At 38.0% G+C, this 24,892-nt stretch overlaps 1 protein-coding gene across 3 annotated transcripts in view; it reads right to left on the bottom strand.

The window, feature by feature from the left end:
- Ccser1 (coiled-coil serine rich protein 1) overlaps positions 1 to 24,892 on the bottom strand; it is a 1,117,462-nt gene that overhangs the window by 384,617 nt on the left and 707,953 nt on the right. The gene's annotated exons all lie outside the window — the stretch shown is intronic.

The raw sequence follows: 24,892 nt of genomic DNA, 5'->3' as shown, positions 1-24,892 counted from the left end.
TGTATAAGGTGTGAGAGTAATCAACAATTCAAAATTATGAATGCTCAGTGTATTGTTGCTTCTAACAGCTTCTACCCGATAATCTTAAACATGAAGTTGAAGAACACTTCAAATAATGTACATGTAATCATAATATATGTGTGTGTATAAAATGTGTGTGTTCCTAATAGATAGATAGATAAGTGTGCATAATACTAATAAATTATACACATATGGTGTGGGAGAATTGTCTGCATTCTGTCAATCATATTTTAATAAGACGCTGATTGGCCAGGCAGGATGTATAGGTGGGTCAACCAGACAGGAAGTAGAGGCAGGGTGATGAGAACAGGAATATTCTGGGAAGCAGGACGCTCCCTCTGCCATTCCTGCCCAGACCACCAAAGAGGCAACATGTGAGCTGTAACACTGAGAAAGGTACTGAGCCGTGTGGCTAACATAGATAATGATAATGGATTAATTTAAGTTACAAGGACTAAAAAAAAGCCTGACCTAATGGGCCAATCAGTTTATAATCATATGGAGTCTTGTGAGTGATTTTCTTTGGGATATGCCAGCTGTGGGGTACCGGGTGGGACAGAAACCCCAACAAGCCAGCCCCTCATGTTACACACATATATGAAGACATATTGCTCTAGTACACAGTAATGGTGGGAAAACTAACAGATAAGGAGTTTACATAATTATCATCATTTAATGTGTAGCATGTAATACTGTAACATTGAAAAAGCTGATTATCTTCTCACTTTTAAAATTATTTCCTTACAATCCTATTTGTACTCATTCTATATTGTCACCCTCAATTTTCTTAGTTTTCCTTCCTGCAACATTCTTGATAAAACCTCCTTTGGTTTCTATCAAATATTGAAGTCTACTGCCCTTTCCACCTCCATGAAGACAAACTATTTGGATGTACTCTAGAAGTTTACATCTGTAAGTACCACGTAAACAAAAGTCCTTGACTTTATTAACCTTGGAATGATCTCAAATGTTCAAATAGTGCTTAGTAGATACTATTTGTGGTAAGTATGCAATTCATTATTTAATGAATGAAGTGTTTATTTTAAAATATGTTTTTATTTTGTTCATATGAATGCATGTATGAGAGAGAATAAATGTGCCCCTGTACGCACATGGAAGTAAGAAGGGGCCATAGGACAACTGGCAGCCTGTGTTATGAAATTTGAGTTGCCTGGTGTAGATGTAGAGAATTAAACCCAGGTCCTCTGGAAAGAGCTTACTTTTAATCACTGAGCCATCTCTCCAGCTACTGAATATTCACATTATAAATCATCTATGTATTTAAAGAGTTTAACAAGCTTATGCTATGTGCAGTTAAAAACCTTATGTATAATTAATACCAAATATCACAAATATAAAAACAAATACATAAAGTTCTATTGATAACTTAAAAGACTTAGCAGTTTTGTAAATCACATTAGATGATTAGAGAAACAAACGGTGCTGTTACATTTCTCTGCTAAATGTGTCTAAAAGTAATTTGGGTGAAACTTTACGATTAACAAGTTGATGATTTCTGACTACCCCTTAAAGGAAAATTCTTGATTGAAGAGTGTCCGTTTTCTGTTAAAATAATAGTGGTTATATTAAGATTCAAACAATTAGGATATATAAAACACAAATAAATCATTTCTGCAGAAAACAAAGAATTGTATGATAGAATTACATCACAATATTTAATGTCCTTTAAAGTCACTATTTAAAGAAAACAAATTCATAGGGAGGGGAGAGGAAGGGAGGTGAGCAGAGAAAAATGTACAGGTTTTTAAAATCAATAAAATAAAAAAGAGGCAGACAAAAAATTAAATATTTTTATATACAGTAAAACCTGCCCCTTCTTGCAAAGAAAAATAAAATAAAATAGATTCAGTGCAGAAAAAGGTATCTATTTAAATTGAGTACATATATTTAAGAAATCATGAAATCATGATTCTATCCAATAAAAGTTAAGTGGTATTTAATATATTTCTTACACTGACATTGTCAATACTTGCTAAATAGAATCTCTTAAAATACAAGAAGACTAGAAAATGATGACCTAAACTTGACTTCCATCTGACTGCTTGGCCATCCCAGTATCTCCCCATCCCTTTTTCTGTGTCTCAACTTCCTCTCCACTGTATTAATCTGCATTGTGTTATCTTCTTTCATTGGGGCAGCTAGTGTTTGAAGAACGGTCAACATCTGTTGTTCCTCAAAGTTCTCTGCACTTAATGAGTCCATGGAAATTATAACACTGAAAAATACTTTGCAACTGCTCCATTGTCTAGAGTGATAATCTACTCCACCCTAAGTAATTTACATTCTGTGGACAGCAATAGAATCCCAAATCTGTTTGCCCTTTTTTGGAAATGAATGAAAAAAAAACTACAATGCACACAAACACAGAGTTTAGTTAATTGAATATTCTTGAGTATTTTGAAAAATCACTGAGTTTTCCTGCAACATAAGAGTGTCTACTCTTATTTTCTTTCTTATGAGATTTATTTACTTTTTCCTCTATAGGTACTGATGTTTTGCCTGCCTGTATGTCTAATGTGCCACAGGTGGCCACAGATGCCAGAAGAGGATATTGGATACCCTGAAAATGGAGTTAAAGATGGTTGTGAGCCATTATGTGGGTGCTAGAATTGAATCCAAGTCTTCTGGAAAAGGAACTTTTGTGTTATCAACCTCTGAGCCACCTCCCCAGTCCCAGGTGTCATTTCTTGATATATTTCATAGTAATAATGTGGCCTAAATTTCATTACTTATAAGATGCTCTGGTTAGCAATGAGATACAATTTTAAATAAAATAGATAGCAGTCCTTAACTCCACAAAGTACATAATTTAAAATTTATAATTAGCTTATTTGTGTTTTTATATTTATATGTGATTGTGTACATGTGACAAATGATATAATTTTACAGAAAAATAATACATTAGGCATAGGCTCCTATAACCTGATATAGTAATTTATTCCAACAACTTCTTTCTTCTAGTATTACTGGAGTGAAGAGAGAAGTAGCAGGATCACCTAAGAAAAACACATGGAATGGCAGTTGTAGCTCACTTAATACTTATTTTCCATTTTGTGATATTTTGTTCACAGTCTTACTGTAAAGTTTGTTTGGAATCAGGGGTGGAGGTAGCTAATAGATAATCAAAATTAACCTTAGAGGTTTTGAAGGACTGAGGATAGATGGAGAGATAATAAGTAATGTGTGACTTAGAAAGGGTCTTGGCCCTTTTAGATGCAGAATGCAGGTTTAAATAAAATAGCGATGGGAGGTCAATGGTTGCTTCTCCACTTCTCTGCCACTTCATTCAGGTTTTTACCCCAATATCTGACTCCTGAGTTTTTAGTGATAAAGAATAATTAGAAAAATGTATCTATTTTCTTCAAAATGCTACATATGAGTGCGTCTCTGTGAGTGTCTATGCATTTTAGTGTGGTGCTTGGGGTCCAGAAGGTGTTAAATCTCTCATAACTTGAGTTATAGATGGCTGTGAGCTCCCCAATATGGGTACAAGAAATCAAACTTAGGTCCTCTTGGAGCCACTAAGAACTCCTATCTGCTGAGCTATCTCTCCAGCTTAGAAAAATTTTTAGGCAATTGGAAAAAAATTAAATATTCAATCATGCAAATAATGCAAGCAAATATGAAGTAAGAGTATATCTACATATTTTTATATTTAGTTTTACATAGCAATAAGATGTGTGGCAGGTTTCCTGTTGGATATTTGCCTTTCAAATCTTTACAGCAACTCAAGCAATACGATTTGCATATGTCTTACATGAAGTGTGATGTTCCTTATTATTTGCAGATTTACTTTTTAACTAAGCCATAAATATTCTAAGATAAACTGTCTGTGTGGTTTAGTAGATGTTACAAAGAGAGGGAAAAGAATGGGATGGTAACTCATTTTCAGATACAATGGAGCCTTGCACTCTGGTGTCCCAACTCAAATGTGTGCACACTGTGTAAGCTCTTGTTTCCAGATGAACTGGAGGAAAATTGTCTCCCACGGAGAGCTGTTCTGCTTCAGTGTTCCCAGAAGGACTTGAGGAGGTGTTGCTATCATAGCTAGTCCTTGTTCATTTTCTTCAGGGGTCTCCTGAAAAGGGTCTGTTATCATCTGACAGATGGTGGTTGTGTTCCCAGTGAACAGCAGCACTGAGCCTGAAAGTCACATCTCTCAATTTCCCATTCCCATCCACTCCAAGAGCTAGCTCATCAAATGGTCTCCAGAAACCAGAGATTGCATAAGGCAGAAGTGTGTGCACCTTCAGGCATGAGAAAGCACATGAAAGTCACCCATATCTACACATTCACCTATGCAACCATACTGGATGAAGCCTAGATGGGAATGGGGAGGTTCTTGTAAATAACACCATTGCCGCACCCCAGGAAAAGGTTTATGTGAAACGTGTTCCCTAGTTCATGATGAAATGAACGAATATAGCATATCTACTGTACCAAATTTTGTACCTTCTCTGGGCAATACAATAAATCCAACCCTATTAGGGGAGGTTTGGGTGAGACAGCCCTGAATTAGTGAGTGCAAGAAACCTAGCCCCATCCCTTATCTCCCATATGGTGGCATGGGCTGGGAGAGATGCACTTCCCCCCTCCATCAATGCTGAGGCAGGTGGAAGAACTGACCCTGGTATAGGAGGATCTTCTTTCTATGTGTTGCTTTCATTGGTCAAATAAAGAAACTGCCTTGGCTTTTTGATCGGGCAGAATTTAGATAGGTGGAGTAGACCAAACAGAATGCTGGGAGAAAGAAAGCAGAGTCAGGCAGATGCCAAGGCTTTCCTTTCCAAGACAGACACTGATTAGACTCATGCCGGTAAGCCACAGTCAAGTGGCAATACACATTCATGGAGATGGGTTAAACTAATATATGAGAGTTAGCCAATAAGAGGCTAACTAATGGGCCAGGCAGTGTTTAAATAAATAGTTTCCATGTAATTATTTTGGGTGTAAACTAGTTGGGCAGCCGGGCGCTGGAAGCGCAGCCCTTCGCTCCCTTTTACAATATGACCCTGTGGTCATAAGAGCAGGAGAGTTGTTCCTGACCCTCCACCAGCTGCAACTGGTGAATAGGAGAATGGGCACTGCAACTTACCTGGGCAATACAGTACCAACAAGCCTGTTGGCAGAGATGTGGGTAAGCCAGCCCCAATACAGTGAGCAAGGTAGAGCTATGCCCATCACCCATTTACCCTGTGGCAGCATGGGCAGCGGGCAGTTCTGTACCACTCATCCATCAATGACTGAGGTTGGAATGAGAACTGGCACTGAGGTCACGAGAGCATGAAAACTGTTCCTGCCCCCACCAGCTGCAAAATGTGGGAGAACAGGCCCTGAACCTCACCTGGGTAACACAATAGATCCAACCTTGTTGGTGGAGGTGTGGATGAATCATTCCCGAAATAAGTAAGCATGGTGGAGCTGTCCCCACTACTTGTCTATCATGTGGTAATGTGGAAGGATGAAAGATGCCTTATTTACCTTTTGTCCCTTACCACTTGCAACAGATGAGAAAGCTAACTCTCCCCCATACCAGTTGTAGCACTCAGGAAATGGGCCATGCCCCTCACCTAAGCAGCACAGCAGAACTCCCTGGTGGTTGGAGGTGACGGTGGGTGACCCAGCACCAATCTTATGTACAAGTGAGCCCTGTTCCCATTATTCTTCTGCTATGTGGCAGAATGGGTGAAGGAGAGATGCCCTACCCTCACCTCACATCTATCAGTTCCTGAGATAGGTGGAGGAGCTTGCTCTGGGGTCATAAGAAAAGGAGGGCTCTCTCTGACCCTCACCAACTGCAGCATTCTGGTGAGTGGTCACTGTACCTCTCCAGAGCAATACAATAAAGCTAGCCCTAATGATGTAGATGTTGGAGAGCTGACCCTGAGAGTTGAAAGCAGGAGAAAAGGACATACCCCTTTCTTTTTTGCAAGAGATAATTAGCTGGGGCACTGTTGGAGAGCACACTCTGGTAGTAAGGATAGGGGAGAACTGTCAGGGGGAATTTCTCTGCAACTACCCAGGCCCAGAACCACATTAACACCCGCTCAATTTATGAGGTGCTGGAGCACATGAAGGGACCTGACACACAGATCTAAAAGCTACAGGATCTCCACAAAACAGGGCAACAAGAGGATATCCAAGAAGAGTCTTAGTATGGGTCCAGCATCAATAGTGTAGTATAAACCAGAGGCCTCAAAGCAAACCAATGACTCTGCAATGAACACTTCCAAGGAAAGGTATATGGACAAAGGGGTTGATTGAATTGATCACTGTGTCTGTCATACTGCAACGACCATGATGTGATTTTTAATTTTTTCCTGTTTTTTTTTCCTTTCTTCTATCAAATTTTGTTTTATTTAGGAGTTGTAAGGGTGGAGGGCAGATGTGATGGGACAGGAAATGAATGGGATCAAGATATATGATGTAAAGACATATAGAATAAATAAAAAGAAAGAGAAAAAAGATTACTGCACCCTTAATATTACAGGAACATGAGCATTTGTGTGCAATTTTGAATTTATACAAGGAATGATTTAGTTGGTAAGACACTTTCAAATAAATAAAATCCATTAATTTTTATATTTCTCTGAAATAACAGAAAGACCATTTGATTAACACTGTAAAGTCCTAAAAACACTTTTTCTTTTTAAAATCTAATTATCTCTAAGGATAATTTGAAAATTTAAGGACCGTGATGTCCACATACGATACAAGATGGATTACCATCTTATTGATGGATGGTGCTACATGGACATGTTTGTGTACCTCAAAGGATTTATCAGTCTCAGGTTTACTCTTTTCCTGTGGTAAAAGAAGTGGTAAATTCCATTAGGTGGCTAGGCACTGTCCCGTGGGAACACATGCTTGTCTTGTGAAGTGAATTAGTTCCCCAGAGAACAAGTAGTTAAGACAAAGTTGTCATAGAGTCAGACTCATTCTGGCTTCCTGTCATGCCTACATGACCTTTTCCAATAACACTCTATTCACTACAATGGCATCTACTACAAGGCCTCCTGTGGGCCTAGATGATGGAGCAGTGCTATCTTGGGATTTCAACTTCAGAAACAAAATAAATAAGTTTTTCTCCCCAACTACCCAGTTTCAGGCATTTAGCTATCACAGAGTACTACAAATCTTTTTCTCTGCCTTCCACTTTCTTTAGCTTTGTCATTTCTTGCATAATAGAACCTCCCAGAAGAATTCACACAGCATCTTTCACTAATACAACTGTAATCAGGCAAATACAGTGTGTGGTCCACTCATGTTTATACCTATGAAGATACCTATCTCTGGGAATGCAAATTGATAACAGTTAAGGTACTCTTGAATAGATTCTAAATATTTTGTCCTTTCTGATATAAGAAGCACTGATCGGTGTAATTGAAAAAATGTGTCCAAAGATACAAAACCAAATGCTTTCAATACACGTTTTCACATAAAGCATAGTCTTTCATAACTCATCTTTTTTCAGTTCTTTCTTTGAATCTTTATAGACAATGATAGCATGCATTTGATGGGTAGCGTTGCAAGTAACAACTAAAGATTGTCCATATTCAGGCTTGAGAGTTAACTCAGTAGTTAAAAACATGCTCTTCCAGAGGTTTTCAGCTAAGCTCTCAGCAGCCAGGTTGGGTGACTTACAACCACCTGTAACTCCAATTCCAAGATGCTCTAGTTCTTCTGTGCGAACCTGCACTCACATGCATATAAATGTAACTTTAAAAATAATAAAATAAATAATTTTCTGTGGTGTCCACATTCTCTGTGTGATGTCCCATGTTGTCTTAAATTTTTTACTTTCAAATATGCAGTAAGTTGCCTGGAGTGGAGTTGTTCAGTCTTTTGGGACTCTGGCCTTCCCACCCAGTTCCATTCTGCTTTCATTAGGTTTCAACTCAGGTTCTAAGACCTGCAATAGTTATTAAACAAGCACAAAAATGTATAAAGCTTTTAGACCCCTCCTTTCTATTGTATAGTTCTCCATCAAAGCCTAAATTTTAAACACCTTTTGGTAAAGACCTAAGTACACAGAATTATTTTTTTTTTCCTAGAGAATAGCAAGGCTACAAAATGTGTTCAGTAGTCCGTCACAGTTAATCTTTTTAGTTTTAGAGTTTTTGTACCAGCCATCCTATTTTGTATTGTTCTTCCCAACCATCTTCATAGAATTAAGCATTCATACTTTGCCATTCAAATTCCCATCTAAGTTCCCCGTGTCAGAGGTCTTCCATGAATACCAAATCTAAGATAGATATGAAGTTGCTTACTATCACATCTCCAGTTTTAGTTTTCTGTTACAATTCACCACCCACAGGATCTTCTTTACTTACTATTTTACATACAGGCTATTTCTTTGCTTCATCATGCATGATCTGTTGACTCTAGGTTCCCTGTTCAACTTATAAAACTACAATCCAGTATTTACAGTGGTACATGGAGGCTGAAGGGAACTAAACAATGTTACTGAGTTGAATGAATAAAAATCTCTACATGTTGTGAGTCTCTGCATCTAGTTCCATCAGTTACTGGATGGAGGACCTATGATGAAAATTGGGGTATTTACTAGTCTGATTACAGGGCAAAGCCAGTTCAGGCACCCTTTCCTCTATTGCTGGGAGTTTTAACTGGGATCATCCTTGTGGATTCCTGGAAATTCCCTAGCACCAGATTTCTTCCTAAACTCATAGTGGCTCTCTCTATTGAGATATCTCTTTCATTTCTCTCCTATTCAGTCCTTCTCCCAGCTCAACCATCCTGTTCCCTCATGTTCTCATCCCATTCCCTCCCCTTTACTACTCCCCCAAACCTGCCACCTCCAGTTTACCTAGGAGATCTCATCTAAGTCTCCTTACCAGGGTGATCCATGTGACCCTATGAGGGTCGTCCTTGTTACCTAACTTCTCTGGAACTGTGGGTTGTATTCTGGTTATCCTTTGCTTTATATCTAATATCCAGACCAAGCTCCAGGAACCCAGTTGAAGAGAGGGAAGAGGGAATATATGAGCAAGAGGTTAAGATTGTGAAGGGGAAATCTAGCTGAACCAAACTCAGGGGAACTCATGAACTTTAGACTAATAGCTGTGGAGCCTGCCTGGGACAGAACTAGGCCCTCTGAATGTGGGAGGCAGGCAGTTGTTTAGCTTGGTCTATCTGAGAGCCCCTTGGCAGTGGGATTAGGATCTATTCCCATGCATGAACAAGCTTGTTGCAACCCATTCCCTATGGTGGGATGTCATGCTCAGCCTTAATGAAGTGGGGAGGGACTTGGCCCTGCCTCAACTTAATGTGCCAGGTTTTGTTGACTTTCCATGGGTGTTCTTATCCTTTGGGAAGAGTGGATGAGGGGTGGGCTGGGGCAGGGAGGTAAGGAGAGGGGTGGGAGGAGGAGTAGCAGGGAGAATTGTGGTTAGAATGTGAAAGGAAATTAAAAAAGAATAAAATGAAATAAATTTAAACAAAATCATGTTTTATTGTTTCCTGAAATACAAGAAACACAAAAATATGACATATCTTAAATATGTGTTACTAACTTATACTAAGTGTTCTGTTACTTTTCATTCATTCAATACTACTATGAAAATGAGAAAAATAAAATTATCAATTATTATATTCTGTTAGGATATGCTTTATGAAAAACATAAACTATACAAATGCCTATCTAAGAATACGTAAAAAGCTCTAAAAGTCTAATAAGCTAGATAATTACCTTTAAGACAAATATGTCAATACATAGATTTTATATTTTATGGTTTAAATCCATTCAGAAGAGAAGTAAAATGATTACATTATTTCTCTTTTATAGTTGGTTTTGTCATACCACTCTGAAACTAAGACTACGTTCATTTCTCTGGAAAGTTTTACATTTGAACTGGAAAAACTTGAGTATCCTTTTTTTGATTCAATGATTAATTTTATAGTGTGTGAGAAAGAGACAGAAAGAGAGAGAGAGAGAGAGAGAGAGAGAGAGAGAGAGAGAGAGAGAGAGAGGTGTGCACATGAATGTAAGTGTCTGCAAAGCCCGAGGCTGCACATCCCCTGGAGCTGGAGTCACAGGTGGGAGCCAACTGAAATGAGTGCTGTGAGCTAAACACAGGTCAGAGTGAGAGAGTAACTGCTCTCAATCACTGGACCATCTCTGCTTTGTTGTTGCTGTCCCCAAATTTCAAAGTTATCTGTTCTTTTAGAAAATTAGACTTCTTAAACCTCTCAATATTAATATTTTAGTTTGTGATCCAGTCAATTCTAGAATTATATTAATAATTCATGGATTTTACCTCCACTCAGTGAGTGTCACTGATTGTTTTAGAAAGCTTCACTCATTCCTCTAAGAGTGCTGAAAACTACTGAGTAAGAAGGCAGCACAGGAGTTCAGTCCTTAACCTTTGTCCTACATCCTTTCTTTGTCCAAACTAATCACATTGTACAGTGAGCTTAGCTTTCCAACTCATTTACATTTCCACTTGTGAGTATGACATTCATAATGTACAGCTTGACAGGCTCCAAGTCACTCTATTGGAGATTTAATATTAAAAAAAATAAATCAGAGTGTGTCACAATCTACTGTTGGAAATCTTACTTTAATAAACATGCTTACACCTGCCAATATTAATTTCTAAGAACAGTAAAATACAGAACACAAAAAAATGGGGTTTCAGTTTAAAGTGAGAGATGTATGAAGCCTGACATTTTCACCTGACAAACTGATGCTCCACGCTGTCGTAAAGTACTGTGTGTAAATGAAGGCCTTCCTTTTCCTCTAGCAGCTACTCCAGTGTAAAAGCATCTGGAGCCTGAATTTCTGGACAAAGGATTCTTCTAGGAAATCCATAAACATTCAGGAGAGACTGGTGAAGTGTGACAATTGAACAGGTCTTAATTCTTCCGTATTTATGGTGGCAGTATGACTTTTAAAAGTCAGGGGAAACTGACACATGTAGTTTTCTGTCCTAAATTTCTACTCAAACTACTACTTTTGTTAGAGCAAGAAAAAATAAATTATGTTAATTTTATGGCTGTACTTCAGAGGGTGGATGTGGAAATCAATCTGGGTGTTATTTCAAAGACACTGTCTGGTGCGGGAGAATTATCTGTATTCTGTCAATCATATTTTAAATAAATTCTGATTGGCCAGACTGGAAGTATATAAGCGGGAAAACAAGACAGGAAGTAGAGGTGGAACAAAGAGAATGGGAGTATTCTGGGAAGCAGGAAGCTCCCTCCGCCATTCCTGCCCAGACCACCAAAGAAGCAACATGTGAGCTGACAGCTAAAAAAGGTATTGAACCACATGGCTAACACAGACAAAAATTGTGGGTTACCGTAAGATGTAAGAATTAGTAATAAGAAGACTGAGCTAATGGGCCAATCAGTTTATAATCTTATGGAGTCCTGTGTGTGGTTTTCTTTGTGATTTGCCGGTTGTGGGGTACTGGGCAGGACAGGAACCCCAACAAGCCGGCCATCATGTTACACACTCTCCACTAGCCCTGGATGGGTTGGGTGTTGCAAAAAGAGCAGCATGCTGCACCCGTCAGAATCCCGGCTTCCCAGCTAGTTTACCCCCAAAATAATTACATGGAAACTGTATTCTTTAAACACTGCCTGGCCCATTAGCTCTAGCCTCTTCTTGGCTAACTCTCACATCTTGATTAACCCATATCTAATAATCTATATATCACCACGAAGTCATGGCTTACTGAGAAAGATTCAGCATATCTGACCTGGCAGCTTCATGGCCGGCGGCTCTCTGCCTGACTCTGCTTCTTTTTCCCAGCATTCTGTTCTGTCTTCACTACCCACCTATGTTCTGACCGATCAGGCCAAGTAGTTTCTTTATTAATTAACCAGTGAAAGCAACACATAGAAAGAAGACCCTGCTACATCAGTTGGGCACTGATGCTCAATAAATGCCAGTCTAGCCGAGGTCAGAAATCTAGTTATGTTTATCATATCAACGTATTCAAAAAAAGCTAATCTTTAGTCCATATATTTTTTTTCAAATATGAAACTATACCTAGTTTCACATACACACTAGAAAAGTACTTATACTAACCAGAGCTATATCCTCAACCTATGATGATGATGATTATATTTCAATATTTGTATTTCACTAATTTGTCCAAGTAGTCCTTTACCTTTTAATTCTCCTGCCTCAGCCTCCTGAGTAACTGAGATTACAGAATGTCTTCGATGGTTTTAAAGAATTTTAACCACTTTTTATTTTTTCTAACCAGAAATTTGCAAACCTGCAGTAAACTTCGAGGTTCCAAAGCATTCTCCTGTAGTTCTGTCATGCTCCCCTACCCCATCACCAAAGTTGATGCCAGGTAAAACGGTGCTTGTGTGAGCACATGTTATGCTTTCTGGAAGTTGTTTCACCCGGGCACACATTGTTTTCTAGCAGTACCTCCTCTGGGACAGTGCATATTCTGAGTCAACAGAGACAAGAAAATATGACCTTTTCCATAAATCTTTAGAGAACATGCATTAAAAGCAGCTTGAGAAGTCATTTAGTCCCTAACCTATTTGAAATAAACTGAACTCGAGAATGTTGAACCCTGCCTCTGTGATGACCCAGGTAGTGAAGACTGTCCACAGAGTGCACACTGCTAGTGCAGTCCCTTGCTCTGTTCATCTTTCCCACCCAGGTGGATGGATAGCTGCCTACGCACAGTTGCAAGTTGCTCCTAGCTCATTGTTCTTTCAAGACTCTGGTTATCATTCCCCCCTGATGTGCATGACCTGTTTGAGAGAGTTACACTTCTCAGTTTGCCCTTTCTTGAGTCACCTTCAAGCACAGAATTTTAATTGTTGTCTGACACCATAGGAACAGTCTTGGCTGCAAAGGAAGCCAGGTGAATCCCCAAGGTTTACCGCTCTGTGCTTCATTTCTTTTCTGCTGCAAACTGTGAGGCCATTTGGCACAGCTGACTCGGAGCCCTAAGATAATTAGCTTTCCCTCAGAATGGCCCAGGCTTAAGGAGCGAAGCACGCGGCGTTTGTTGCGAAAGTTAAATCTATCATTTGTAAATGTGACCTATTTTGGTGAGTCTTTGGTATTTCTGAAAACTGTTTACATAAATAAGATCCTCAAAGAGCAGATCCCCTGTGGCTTTCTTGTGAATTATTCGCATCCTCCTCCCCATCACATTTTCCAAACCAAGAAAACAGGGGGAAAATATGATGGAAAACATAAAATTCTTCAATTTGGGTAAAAAGTGCAGAGAATTTTAAGTAAAGTGGACGAAAAATTCTTAATTCCATGGTTCATATAGCTTCATTTTATTACAGATGTAAGTACATTTAACACCTTGGTTTTGGAGAAATTGCTAATATTGAATCTATCGGTGGTCTCTTAACATTTTAATTAGATGTATTAATGGAAGAAGACATATCAAATGAGTTCTAAAATGATCCTATAAATTATAAGGAGGAGTGAAATCACTTGTAATTTCTATACGCAAAAGGTTATCAGGTTATTAATCTAAACATAATAAAACTGAAATATGTTGATTAATATTCAGAATAGAAACCTGATTTGTTTAAAGTAGAAAAATATATCATGTTCCATATAATTGTTTATTATTGTTTATATGCAATAAGGGAAAATTCAAATTAATGTGGGAGATTCACCATTATCTTACTATATTCTGAACAATACAATTCACTGCTTGAATTTTTTATTGAAATATTGAACACTAATCCCCTTAGCATGAATTGCAAATTTGTTGCATCTTTTACTCAGTTCCCAATTCCAAAAGCAATCATAATAAATATTATAATAAATATCATTAATAATATAACATGAAATGGTACCTGTTATTAATGTCATATTAACATATAGAATGATATATTTCTTATATCATGTTGTAACACATTAAGACACTCAATATTTCCCAATAGCCTACGCACTCATAGCTCTCTGTATTTTTTCCCAGTAAGGAGCTGATCAGTGTAACATCCTACTATTACAGATATCTTCAAGGACAAAAGAGCTTACACCATGTTGTCATGATCTTTCAGAAATTCTCTTAAACAGGCTTACCAATTCCTTTCCTTGCATGTCCTCACTTCTTTGAATACCTATTTAAACTTACAGCATACTCCATTCTATATTAAAAACTCATGTGCATCTGCCTCAACTGCTATGGTCTTATGCTGACAAGGCACCGTGTGTGTGCTTTTTTAAGGTTTTCCATAGAACAGGCAAAAAATAACTTAATAAATGAATATCCTTGAGTTATATTTACCCATCTTAGTTTTTGCTGTCTTCTCATAATACAAGTAAAATTCTAAATAAAGCTTTAAACACCAGCATTTGCTCAAATACCAACAAAAGACTATGGCTCTTCCTCTGTAGCTGATCTCTTATTTTAATTGCACAACTTGTTTCCAAGGCCGGTTCTCCATCTTGACACTGGAAAGAGCACTAAAAAGTTAACACAACCAGTCTAATATTGTTGAGCTCAACCGTGCATGATGTCTGGGAGGTTGAATTTTTAAATCCTTTAATCTTGTTGGTGTACCCACCCCAACAAGGCACTAATTAGTGGTGGCTCACTATTTCACTATAACAAATCCTCTCCTTAGGCTCAACGCCTTTGGGCTGTGCTAGATGCGCCATCAAATCCTCGGATAAGAAGCTATACAAGCAGCTATGTAGATGTATTTTTCAGCTCTTTTAAGAGACTACCAGTAGTCATTGTTACTCTCTTTACAAAATATGCACAACCTGGTGTTAAACAGGAAAATTAATTACCTCTCTGTCTTCAATCCATAAATTCCCATTTGCTCATAAAATGGAAAAATAAATGGCTAGGATTACTTCAATGAATAATGAAAGAAAAGGGCATTCAAATACATTTTCAGAAATTAAGCTGTATTATGAAAGATCTTTGGGAGATAATGAAATACTATCATTAAATTTTATAATCAGCCTAAAACAATCCTACCTTTCTGATTTGAAACCTTAGCAGAATCACTTAATCGCAATCCCAACCAATTTTGAGTATGTGAAAGTGGAGTTATCAGTCATTCCTGCCACTTCTCTTGGCATGCTCATATGATCAAATCAGTTAATTAACACAAACATTTGAGTATAAAAATGAAGACAGATGCTTGTAGGATAATTTTACTTGGATCTGACTCTTAAATTTTCTGCTTTGTTTCACCCAAAACAAATTTTGTGTTTATTTTTGTAAGAGTAGAGTATTTGAAATTGTTCTAGGAAAAAATATTCCTAAATTACATTAGTACCGAGGTTCTTGTCTAGATAGAATGAAATGAGTCCTCATAAACTTCAACATTTCAATCCAGAGAAAAATCACTGACTTAAAGTACCAAGTTGTTAGAACCACCAGCTCTTAATGATGAGCTTCTTCCTGGGCACACTGGCAAAGAGAGTCTTCTTTTTAAAGTATTGTTTTTCTCAATTTTGAACCTGGATATGTGCATTTGGGTATAGGTGATCTCCAGAGTCCAGAAGAGGCATCTGTATCTTCTGTGGTTAAAGTTCCAGAGAGTCGTATAACTCATGACCTGGGTTCTGGGAACAAAACACACGTACCCTAGAAGACCAATACGTGAGACAGCTGGACAGCCAGCCCCAACAGGATTACTTTGAAGCTTGTTATTATATTTCTACGGGCATTTAGAGAGAAAGTCTTCCTCTTAAGTTGTTGCTGCTTGTCTAACTCCCTTTTCTCAGATAAGTTATTGTCTTTCTCAAAGGAGAGAACAGAACATTCGTGTTTGCTTATAATGCACATGGAAAGATCAGAACTTTAGTGTACTAGCTCCTGATTCTTCTATTGACTTTGAGCCTAAACCTCAAAAGTCAAGCAGTCATGATGAAATATAACACATTTTATATTTCATCTGTATTTCACACTTCCTCCAACAAATCCTAATCCTAATTCTATCAAGGGGTTCCACTTCCTGGTGATTTACCATTTTAATCATGAGCCTATGGGCATATTATCTTATTCAATCCACCACAGTTCGGAACACAAAGTTCAATATTTTGGTTTCATTTGAATGTGGTTATTTGTGTCATATACGTCATATATAAATATATATATATATATCCATTTTTATTTCAATTTATTTATATTTTAGGACAATCTTTTCTTATTTTATATACCTATCCCATTTCCCTCTCTCTCCCTTCTCCCCACTTCCCCTACCCCACTCCCTTTCACTCTTTAGAAAGGGTAAGACTCTTGGGGAGTCAACAAAATCTGACACATCACTTTGAGTCATGACCAAGGTCTTCCCCCCTATATTTAGACTGAGCAAGATATCCCTCCAAGAAGCCAGTTCAAGAACTAGGGATAAATCCTGATCCCACTGACAGTGGTCCCACAGACTGCCCAAGCCACACAACTGTCACCCACATTCAAAGAGACTAGTTTGGTCCTATGCAGGCTTCCCACTATCAGACTAGAGTCAGTGAGCTCTCACTAGCTCAGGTCAGGTATTTTTTGGGGGTATCTCTATCATCGTCTGACCCCTTTGTTCATATTATTGTACCTCCCTCTCCTAATATATATCCATTTTTAAATGAATCACAATATTGTGATCTCTTAACAGAGTCTGTGGTAGTTTGAATGAGCATAGACCTAATAGACTCATAAGTTTGAATGTTTCATCTACAGTTGGTGGAACTGTTTGGGAAGGATTTGGAGGTGTAGTCTTGTGGAGCAGGTATGCCACTGGTGGTGGTCTTTGAAGTTTCAAAGTCCATGCCAAATAAAACTCAATTAGCTTTCTCTCTTTCTGCCTGCTGCTTGTGAAAGATCTAGATAAATCCAGACTCCCACCCCCCCCACCCAGCAGAAAAAAAACAGAGCCAAAAATCTAAGCAGGGAGAGAAGAATCAGAAATCTAGATTAACTGGTTCAGTGACTCTGTTTCAGGAACTAGCTGAAGATAAAATTAGATTATAATCTTGAGAATAATCTTGAGAAACAGGAAGTTACCCCCTTGTGATTATCATTGGTATTTTCTGAATTTTCAATGATCATTGGTGTTTTAAGAATTTTTCAATGATGCCCTCCCTACCTCCTTTGGATTACTGGGTTGTGGTTTCTTCCCTTAAGTACTCCTTGTCCCAGCTACTCGAGTTCGAACTCCTCCCCTGCGTGGGTTATGAGTCTCAACCCCAGCGCTGGTACCTGTCAATAAACCTTGTGTGATTGTAGCAAGGACAATCTCTTGTGAGTTCTTGGGGGGTTGTGTTATCCTGAGACTTGAATGAGAGCCTCCCTGATCCAGAGATCTTTCAATTCCCTTTTTTAATTAGATTTTTAAAAAATACAATCCAAGTTCCCACTCCCTTCCCTCCTCCCATACCCTCCACACACCCTTCCACCCCACCCCCATCTAATCCTCAGAGAGGGTAAGGCACATTGCTTTATGCAAGGTCCAAGGCCCTCCCTACTATATCGAGGCTGAGCAAGGTACACATTCAAAGGAGAATAGAATCCCAAAAAGCCAGTACATGCAGTAGGGATAAATTCTACACACACATTGGAGCACTGGACTAAGCTACTAAAGTCCAGTTGAAGATTGGAAAAAAATGAGAAAATGAGCAAAAAGGTCAATATCATGATGGGTTCACTCACTGAAACAGTTTACCTGAGCTAATAGGAACTCACCAACTCCAGTCAGACTGGCAAGGAACAAGCATAGGACCAAACTAGTCCCTCTGAATGTGGTTGACAGTTGGATTGCTGAGGCAGACTAAGGAGCCACTGGCAGTGATATTAGTTGTCATTCTAACGCTGGTCGACAATGAGAAAGATCAAGTGTAGGGACTGGGTCTACCCCTGCTTCAGGATTTACTTGAGGACAGTTTCTGACCAGCCAGCTAAAACATTCTGTTTGTTTTTGTGCTCCCTCTGCCCCACCTGGTGATTAGCTATAGGGCATTGTTTACTCCATCTTGGGTGTGGCAATTTCCCACCTGCCTGGGGGGAATTGCTTGTGCGGTAGCTAGGTATATAAATATTTCCCCAAAGTTGAATAAACAGCATTCGACTGATCTCCTTTCGAGTGACCCAGGTCTCTTGTGTGTTCTTTCAATCTTCAGGCCCTTTCCCGGCTCATGTATTGTACAGTGGCACACAAACTGTACTGAGAGGGTAACACAGAATCAGGTGGTACAGTCAAGCATGGCCAAAAAATTTAAATTTGAAAAGAATATTTGTCCTGAAGGAGATAAGGAGAAATGGGGAATTTTTCCTATATAAACAGTTAATTTCCTGGGCTATGGTCTTATGTCAGTTGAAACCAAGGTAAAGGGTAAATACAGAATGGTTAGCCTGTTAAGTCAGAGCAAAAGACCTTCCTGAGTCTGCTGTTAGAGAAGACATATTGCCTCTTGAATGAGGCTCCTTCCTTATCAATGACAACTGTCAGTAAAAAAAGTTGGTGGGGGACTAATTTTATGTAGATTTTGTCTATGAGAACAAAGACTTGACTTTTCATACTATGGCTTCATGGTGTTGGGGGAGAGGTATTCAATTGCCCTACAGGAAAAGCCAAGGGTGAAATGCCTCGATTTCACAAGATTTTTACAGAATCAACCCCTACTTTTCCAAAGGACATGTGTCCCACAGCTCTGCAAAAACAGATTACTCCAAGTGGAGTATACATATACACTTGCTGTGGATCGTCCAATGGATATGTCAACTATACAGTTACTGTATATTAATTGTGCGCTCTAAAGAAAATATATATATTTAAATAATGAGACAAGAACTAACATATAATTTGTGTTCATCTTACTGGGATAAACTGAGTGGGAATGACCTACTATTGAGTTATTTCTTTTGGGTCTTAAATGATGTTCAAGATCATCAAATTTAATTTCAGAAACTGATCAGTCAGCACAGGTCTAGGTGGCTCAACCCATTTAGCCATTGACTTTTGGGGGTGACTTGTCATGGGCATGGTTTTCTCTCAACCTGTGACCCGATAAAACAAAGAAAAAGGGCCACGGGCTGTCTTAGGAGGTCGGAGTCAGAGCAGGCAGAGGAGAGGCAGCTTGTGGCTGGTCCTCATCACCCTTGGAAGAATGACAGAACTGCAGTAGCTGGATCAGTGGTGGCATCTACCTTGTTCTGTATATATGAGTTTGTTTTCCCACTACATTCCTTAATAAATTGTTAAATAGACTTTTGTGGATTCACACTTCAGATACATTAGTCTTATACGACATCTCAAGACACTAAAGCTGCTAGGGAGGTTGCCTTGTAGGTACTATAGAAGTTGAAGAAAAAGAAATGTATTTTGGGAGATAAAGTCTGAAAATTTTTCATATGCAGTATGTTCAGAAATTACATGTCACAGTTACAAAGCCTGCACAATAAGCCACATCTAAAAGGCAACACCAAGAGCTGCTGTATTTGAGTAACTGAATGTCAACCCTGACTGAAGAATTCACTAACACGGATGAGAGGAGGGAATCTAGATTTCTTCTTCATGGCTGAAGAAACCAAATATTGTTAATCTGACACTAACTTTTATAATATTTTATAGAAGTAATGGGGAAAAGAGACATTAAACTTTCTGCGAAGATCCTAGTTTGTCCAGGATAAATAAATATCACCATATTTATTTTCTACATTCACAATAAAAGCTAGAGAGATGGAATAAAGAGCCACGGGGAGATCATGAATGGCAAGAAAAACAGCTTAAATATTTCCTAGAGTAAATTTGTGAAAGAGATAGCTAGCTCCACTCTCTACTCCAGTTAAATAAAATGCCAATATCAGTGGGAAACTAATTAAAGACACACCATTAATTCACTTAATATACAAACATGTATTAAATCCTTATTCTATTAAAGAGATTGTTCCATTGTGCTGCACTGAGGAACAGAAGATACTATAAGGAAGAGAAATGTAAACATCTAACTGCATACCAATACATCTGCTTATTTATTACTTGTTCATTATCCCCTTTATGGAAGTTATTACAGCAAAGTAATAGAAAAGCATCGGTTTTACATTAAAAATACCCAAGTTAATCAACATTTAAAGATCATATTTGTTCTGGTTTCAATATTATTAGCGTTCGGCAACATCCAGACGTACCCATGGTAAAGGAGGTGATCCATTACAACCAGAGCAGAGGGCCAAACAGACCTGGCCAGCTCAGCTCATGGCAAGGAAGTTAAAAAGAGAAGAGATCATGATCCCAGCACTCTCTCTGGGGCATAATGACAATAACTTCAAGTGTCCTCTAGCTAGACCTCACATCCGTAAAGTTCTCCGAAAACTTTTCTGGGGGAAAATTTACCATTTGAACTTGGAGGTGGTTGTTCCCAGATCCAAAATATTAATGGCACATGGTAGTCACCATAAAGTAGATAATAAGTAAAGATAAGGCCAAATATGAGTCATAAGATGAAAGAAAGCTTCTGATTAATTTGAACTCAATCCCAAACTAGCTGAAGAAGGAAGCATTGACTCTCCTAGTTGAAAGCTTCAAAACCAGTAATGCCCACACACCCCAGAGAATGTACCTCCGGTCTTATTACTACAGCAAGAGACACATGGCAGAAAAGGCCAGCCCAGAGAGGAAGCCACTGAAATCAGTTAGTCTGAAGCTTCCATTCTATTTGTGTGAGTTAAAGTTTTCTTCATTGCTTATATAAGTTTGAATTAGCTTTTGTTTCACGGAGTTGAAAGTATTTGAGTTGATAAGTCTATCAGAAAGTCATTTAGCCTCAAATCTTTTTTCACTTATCATATTAATCCTAAGGACATTAGCAGCTTATTACAGATATCTAATGAGATGGCACTTGTCACTACGTATTGAAATGTATGAACTAAAATGCACTTTAAAATCATTATTAGTAAAATGGAGACAAAGAAAAACTAGCGTTCATATTTCACTTCACTATCTCAAACTACCATGCTGTTCTAAATTAAAATAGAAAATGAAACAAAAAGTGTGATTATTATTTCATGTAGAAGAACTCAGAAATAAAAATTATAACTTATATGACAAGCACCAACAATAAAACTGGACGTTTTGATGAAAATTGCACCTTTTCAAAATATTTCCTCTTTTCTTTTGTCAGAGGAAGACAAGGTCACTGAGGGACAGTTGAAATGGTTTTTAGCTAACTTGTACTAAGTTATATTAAGTCGTTGAATAAGAAATATATTACACATTTGGACAAGAGCACAAGAAAGAGTCAATAGGTCTGAGGACAACAAAGAAAAGCTTAGAAAGCACAGGAGCTGGGAAGAGCTACTGCTCGGGTGTGATGCAGGGTAAGAAGCAATGCCATGCAGAACAACCTCCCTGTGCCTGGAACTGAGGGCCTTGAGAATGCACTCAGTGTCCATTACAACAAGCTAACTTCAGAAAACGTCTCAGGGAGACCCGAATCTACTATCAGTTTATATTTTACCTTTATAGCTTTGAAAATTCATTCTTCTTCAGACCACCATGTTTATATTGTTGATTAAATTATCCAGATTTGGCTGAGGGAAGAGCACAGTTGTGTTTTTGAAAAGAAACTAATGATCATGTCTGAAGTCAGAACCTCTCAGGATGTCGTCCCAGAGCTTGCTATTCGCCATTGCTTAAATAGACTTAATAATGCCCCAGGGTCCTCCAGGACATTGCAGCAAAAGATGCTGGCTTTATAGTATTGCTGAAATTTTTTGATTAATTTTTATAAAGAACATCAAAGACACTGGGTAAGAGGAAAACATCTCACAGCTAACCAAATGCTAGTAATTTCTGGTGAATTGAATACTGACTCCCTGGGGGTAAAAAGACTTTGTTAAAGGGCTATGGCTAAAGGGCTGATTGAGTGATTGCTCGCAGCCTGAACTGTGGCAACAAGATTGATCCTCGAGAAAAAAGCAATTATTATTTTTGTTAGCACTTCAGTAGTGATAGAGAGGCATGTGGGAATTCTCACTAGGCAGACTGAATGATCAGGCTTTAGGGTTGACAATACAGACTTATTTGAAAATCATGATTGTATTATGGTAGTGATCAGATCTTCTGTGCACAGCTTTGAGGAAAGATTACCAACATAAACTCATGCTAGTCTGAAATAGTTGACTAGAAAGGGCCGTATGATTGATGTACTTGCCCTTGGTTGTTTGTCTAGTTATCCAGCTGCCGCCATCGGAGTTATTCATTGTCTGTCTCCCTGATAGAATCAGTGTTCTACTCTTTTAGAGTCCAGCGCACCCTTTCATTTCTATCAGTCAAATTGTAGGCTAAAGCTATTTTTATACAACCTATTAAGAGTTATCACAAACCATTGCAGGAAACAGAGACTTAGTATTCAACCTTGGGATTATTATGTTGGAAATATTTATGCACATAAAGTATACAGATCAATTCTTTCACTAAACAGCAATTTCGCAAAAATCCACATTACACCTTAAATGCCTTGGTTCTACATAACAAATAACCAAACAAAGAAATAAAACCAATTTATGCATTATGCAAAATAAAAACTAAGACCTTGTGCAGCTTCGGGAGGGAAGAATAATAAATAGTATAGAATAATATATGACAGTTTAGAATGTGACGTAAAGTAGAACTATTAACGATGAGTGACTGTCTAGGAAGAGCAGATAGTACAAAAACAGTACAATATCACTATATGCCTTTTCATTCACTAAAAAAAATAAAAACCAACAAACCCTACATGTCACTTTCTGCCACAATGTGCTTCTTAATTTTATACAGAGAGTACATCTAATATTCTGTATATTAGAGGGAAAAGGGAGTGCAGAAAATACGGAAGAGGATACAATTCACAATGATCAATTTTGATTCATCATTGCTAATGGCATTTCTGAGTTTGGGGACAGTACGACTATTCCATTTTGATTAAACTTAATTCAGTCCTCATGTTCTCCACTTGAAGAGCTATGGTTCCTTCAGCATACTGCTTAAACTTCATTGACTGCAGAGTTTTCATCTACAAGATAGGAAGTCCTATACTAAAGGTTCTCCTAAACTAATATGTTAAGTTTACAGAACCTGAAGCCTAGAATAACGGTGACACAGAAAAATGATGAAGAAAAACATTTCCTTTTGCCGCAGGCCCAGAGAGCAGAACAGTAGAATGCCAGCATCCTATGAAAGAACAAATGAGAATGATAACAGGTGATTGGGAGTCTGGCCACACACAAGCAACTCTGTGAATTCTTTTTCCATTAAGAGCTTGTCTGGAATTGAGAGATAACCTGTCTCAACACCCGACATTGGAATCTGCGGAGGCTGCATTGATTGGCTTGTGAACAAAGAAAACTAAGTTTTTTTCTAATGGGAGACAGAAAAGGGAAAACAGTGCTATAATCAGACAAATTAAACATGAAATCTACCATAGCCAGTTATTAATCTAGGAGCTGATGTTAAAATTCTATAGGATGTATAATATTCATTTTTCAAAATAAATTATCTGCACAAGATTGTTTTCAGGAGTAACAAAAGCCTAAGTGTACAATTTCAACCAAATTCACATGCAGGAATGAAATGATCTAATTTATGTGAATGAACTGATAGTCATCTTACAGTGGTCCTCATGCTGATGGGCCATCCCAACCTAGATCTCACCACATAAAGTAGCAATTCAGAGGGATGAAAAGCTCCTGAGATAAAATTCAAGATAAAGAAGCACAGATATTAGTAGAAGGGCTGCCTTTAGCAGACGTATGCCTTGCAAACATCATTTGCCTTCTGAGAAGACAATGAGCTGCTACTTGTAACTGCTATGTAACTACATAATAAGTCATAACTGGATTGTGATATAGGCATACTAATTTCCAGTAAGTTCGCTTCTTTTCTGTTACCTACCCCACTAGCAATAAAATCTCACAGTTTTAAAATAACAAGGACAAAGGATTCTGGAACAATGGTAGAAGTGGAAGCAACAAAAATGGACATCCCATCAAGATAACAATTACACTCACTGAGTTTCTCTGATTATAGATATTGTTAATACACATATATGGACATGGTTATGTAATCTATATATTTATGTATATTTACCTATGTTGAAACTCTGGGGAATAGCAAAAGCTTTCAACTTCCATTGGATGATGCAGAAAGTTAATTTTGGGGATATCATCTCTTTTTTTGGCAATGCTACTTACTTTACCCTTCCTGTTACTCAGGCTATTCATTTCTTCCTAATGCATCTTTACAAAATTAGAGGAAACAGCAGGAATGACAAGGACCTCATTCTTCAAATAGAGGGATCACAGTTTCTGGTTATGAAGAACATTGATAGCCCCTGTTGTACCACCAACCAATGCTGTCAATGACAAGCCACTTCACCTTTGGCTTACAGACACCCTAATGATATTAGAGGATAGACAGACATACTTTTACACTTAAATGTTCACTTTATTTCCTTCTTGAACACAGATATTCAAAACTAGGGCATTCATTAGCAACTGTGTATACATATGAAGGATTTATAAAGTCACCGAACAGACTCAAGAAAAATACGTATTTGAGGGAATCCAAAACAAACAAAAGTACTCTGCTGCCAATTAAGGATTACTTAAGCTGCCAGTGCCTCCTTTTATCAGTAATTACTTAAAGGATGTGAGGTCCCTTTCTAATGTTTAATGATAAGGATAGGAAAATTGAAAAAGGAAAAAAAAATCTAACTGCATGCTATCAGTAAAGCCTCATTTTATGTCCAAAGACAGAAATTTGGTAAAAATGAAAATGATGAAAAAAGACACTGCAGAAAATAAACAAAACAACCCAAGAATAGCTATACTTCTACACAACTAAGCAAAACTTATGTAAAATATGACCAATAAATAAAATTATATATCAATAAATA

The sequence above is a fragment of the Myodes glareolus genome, chromosome 6 (assembly GCF_982192425.1).
Source record: "Myodes glareolus chromosome 6, mMyoGla1.1, whole genome shotgun sequence".
In the NCBI taxonomy this organism is placed as follows: Eukaryota; Metazoa; Chordata; class Mammalia; order Rodentia; family Cricetidae; genus Myodes; species Myodes glareolus.
Note: the sequence above shows the minus strand (reverse complement) of the source record. Positions and strands in the feature narration are given on the sequence as shown.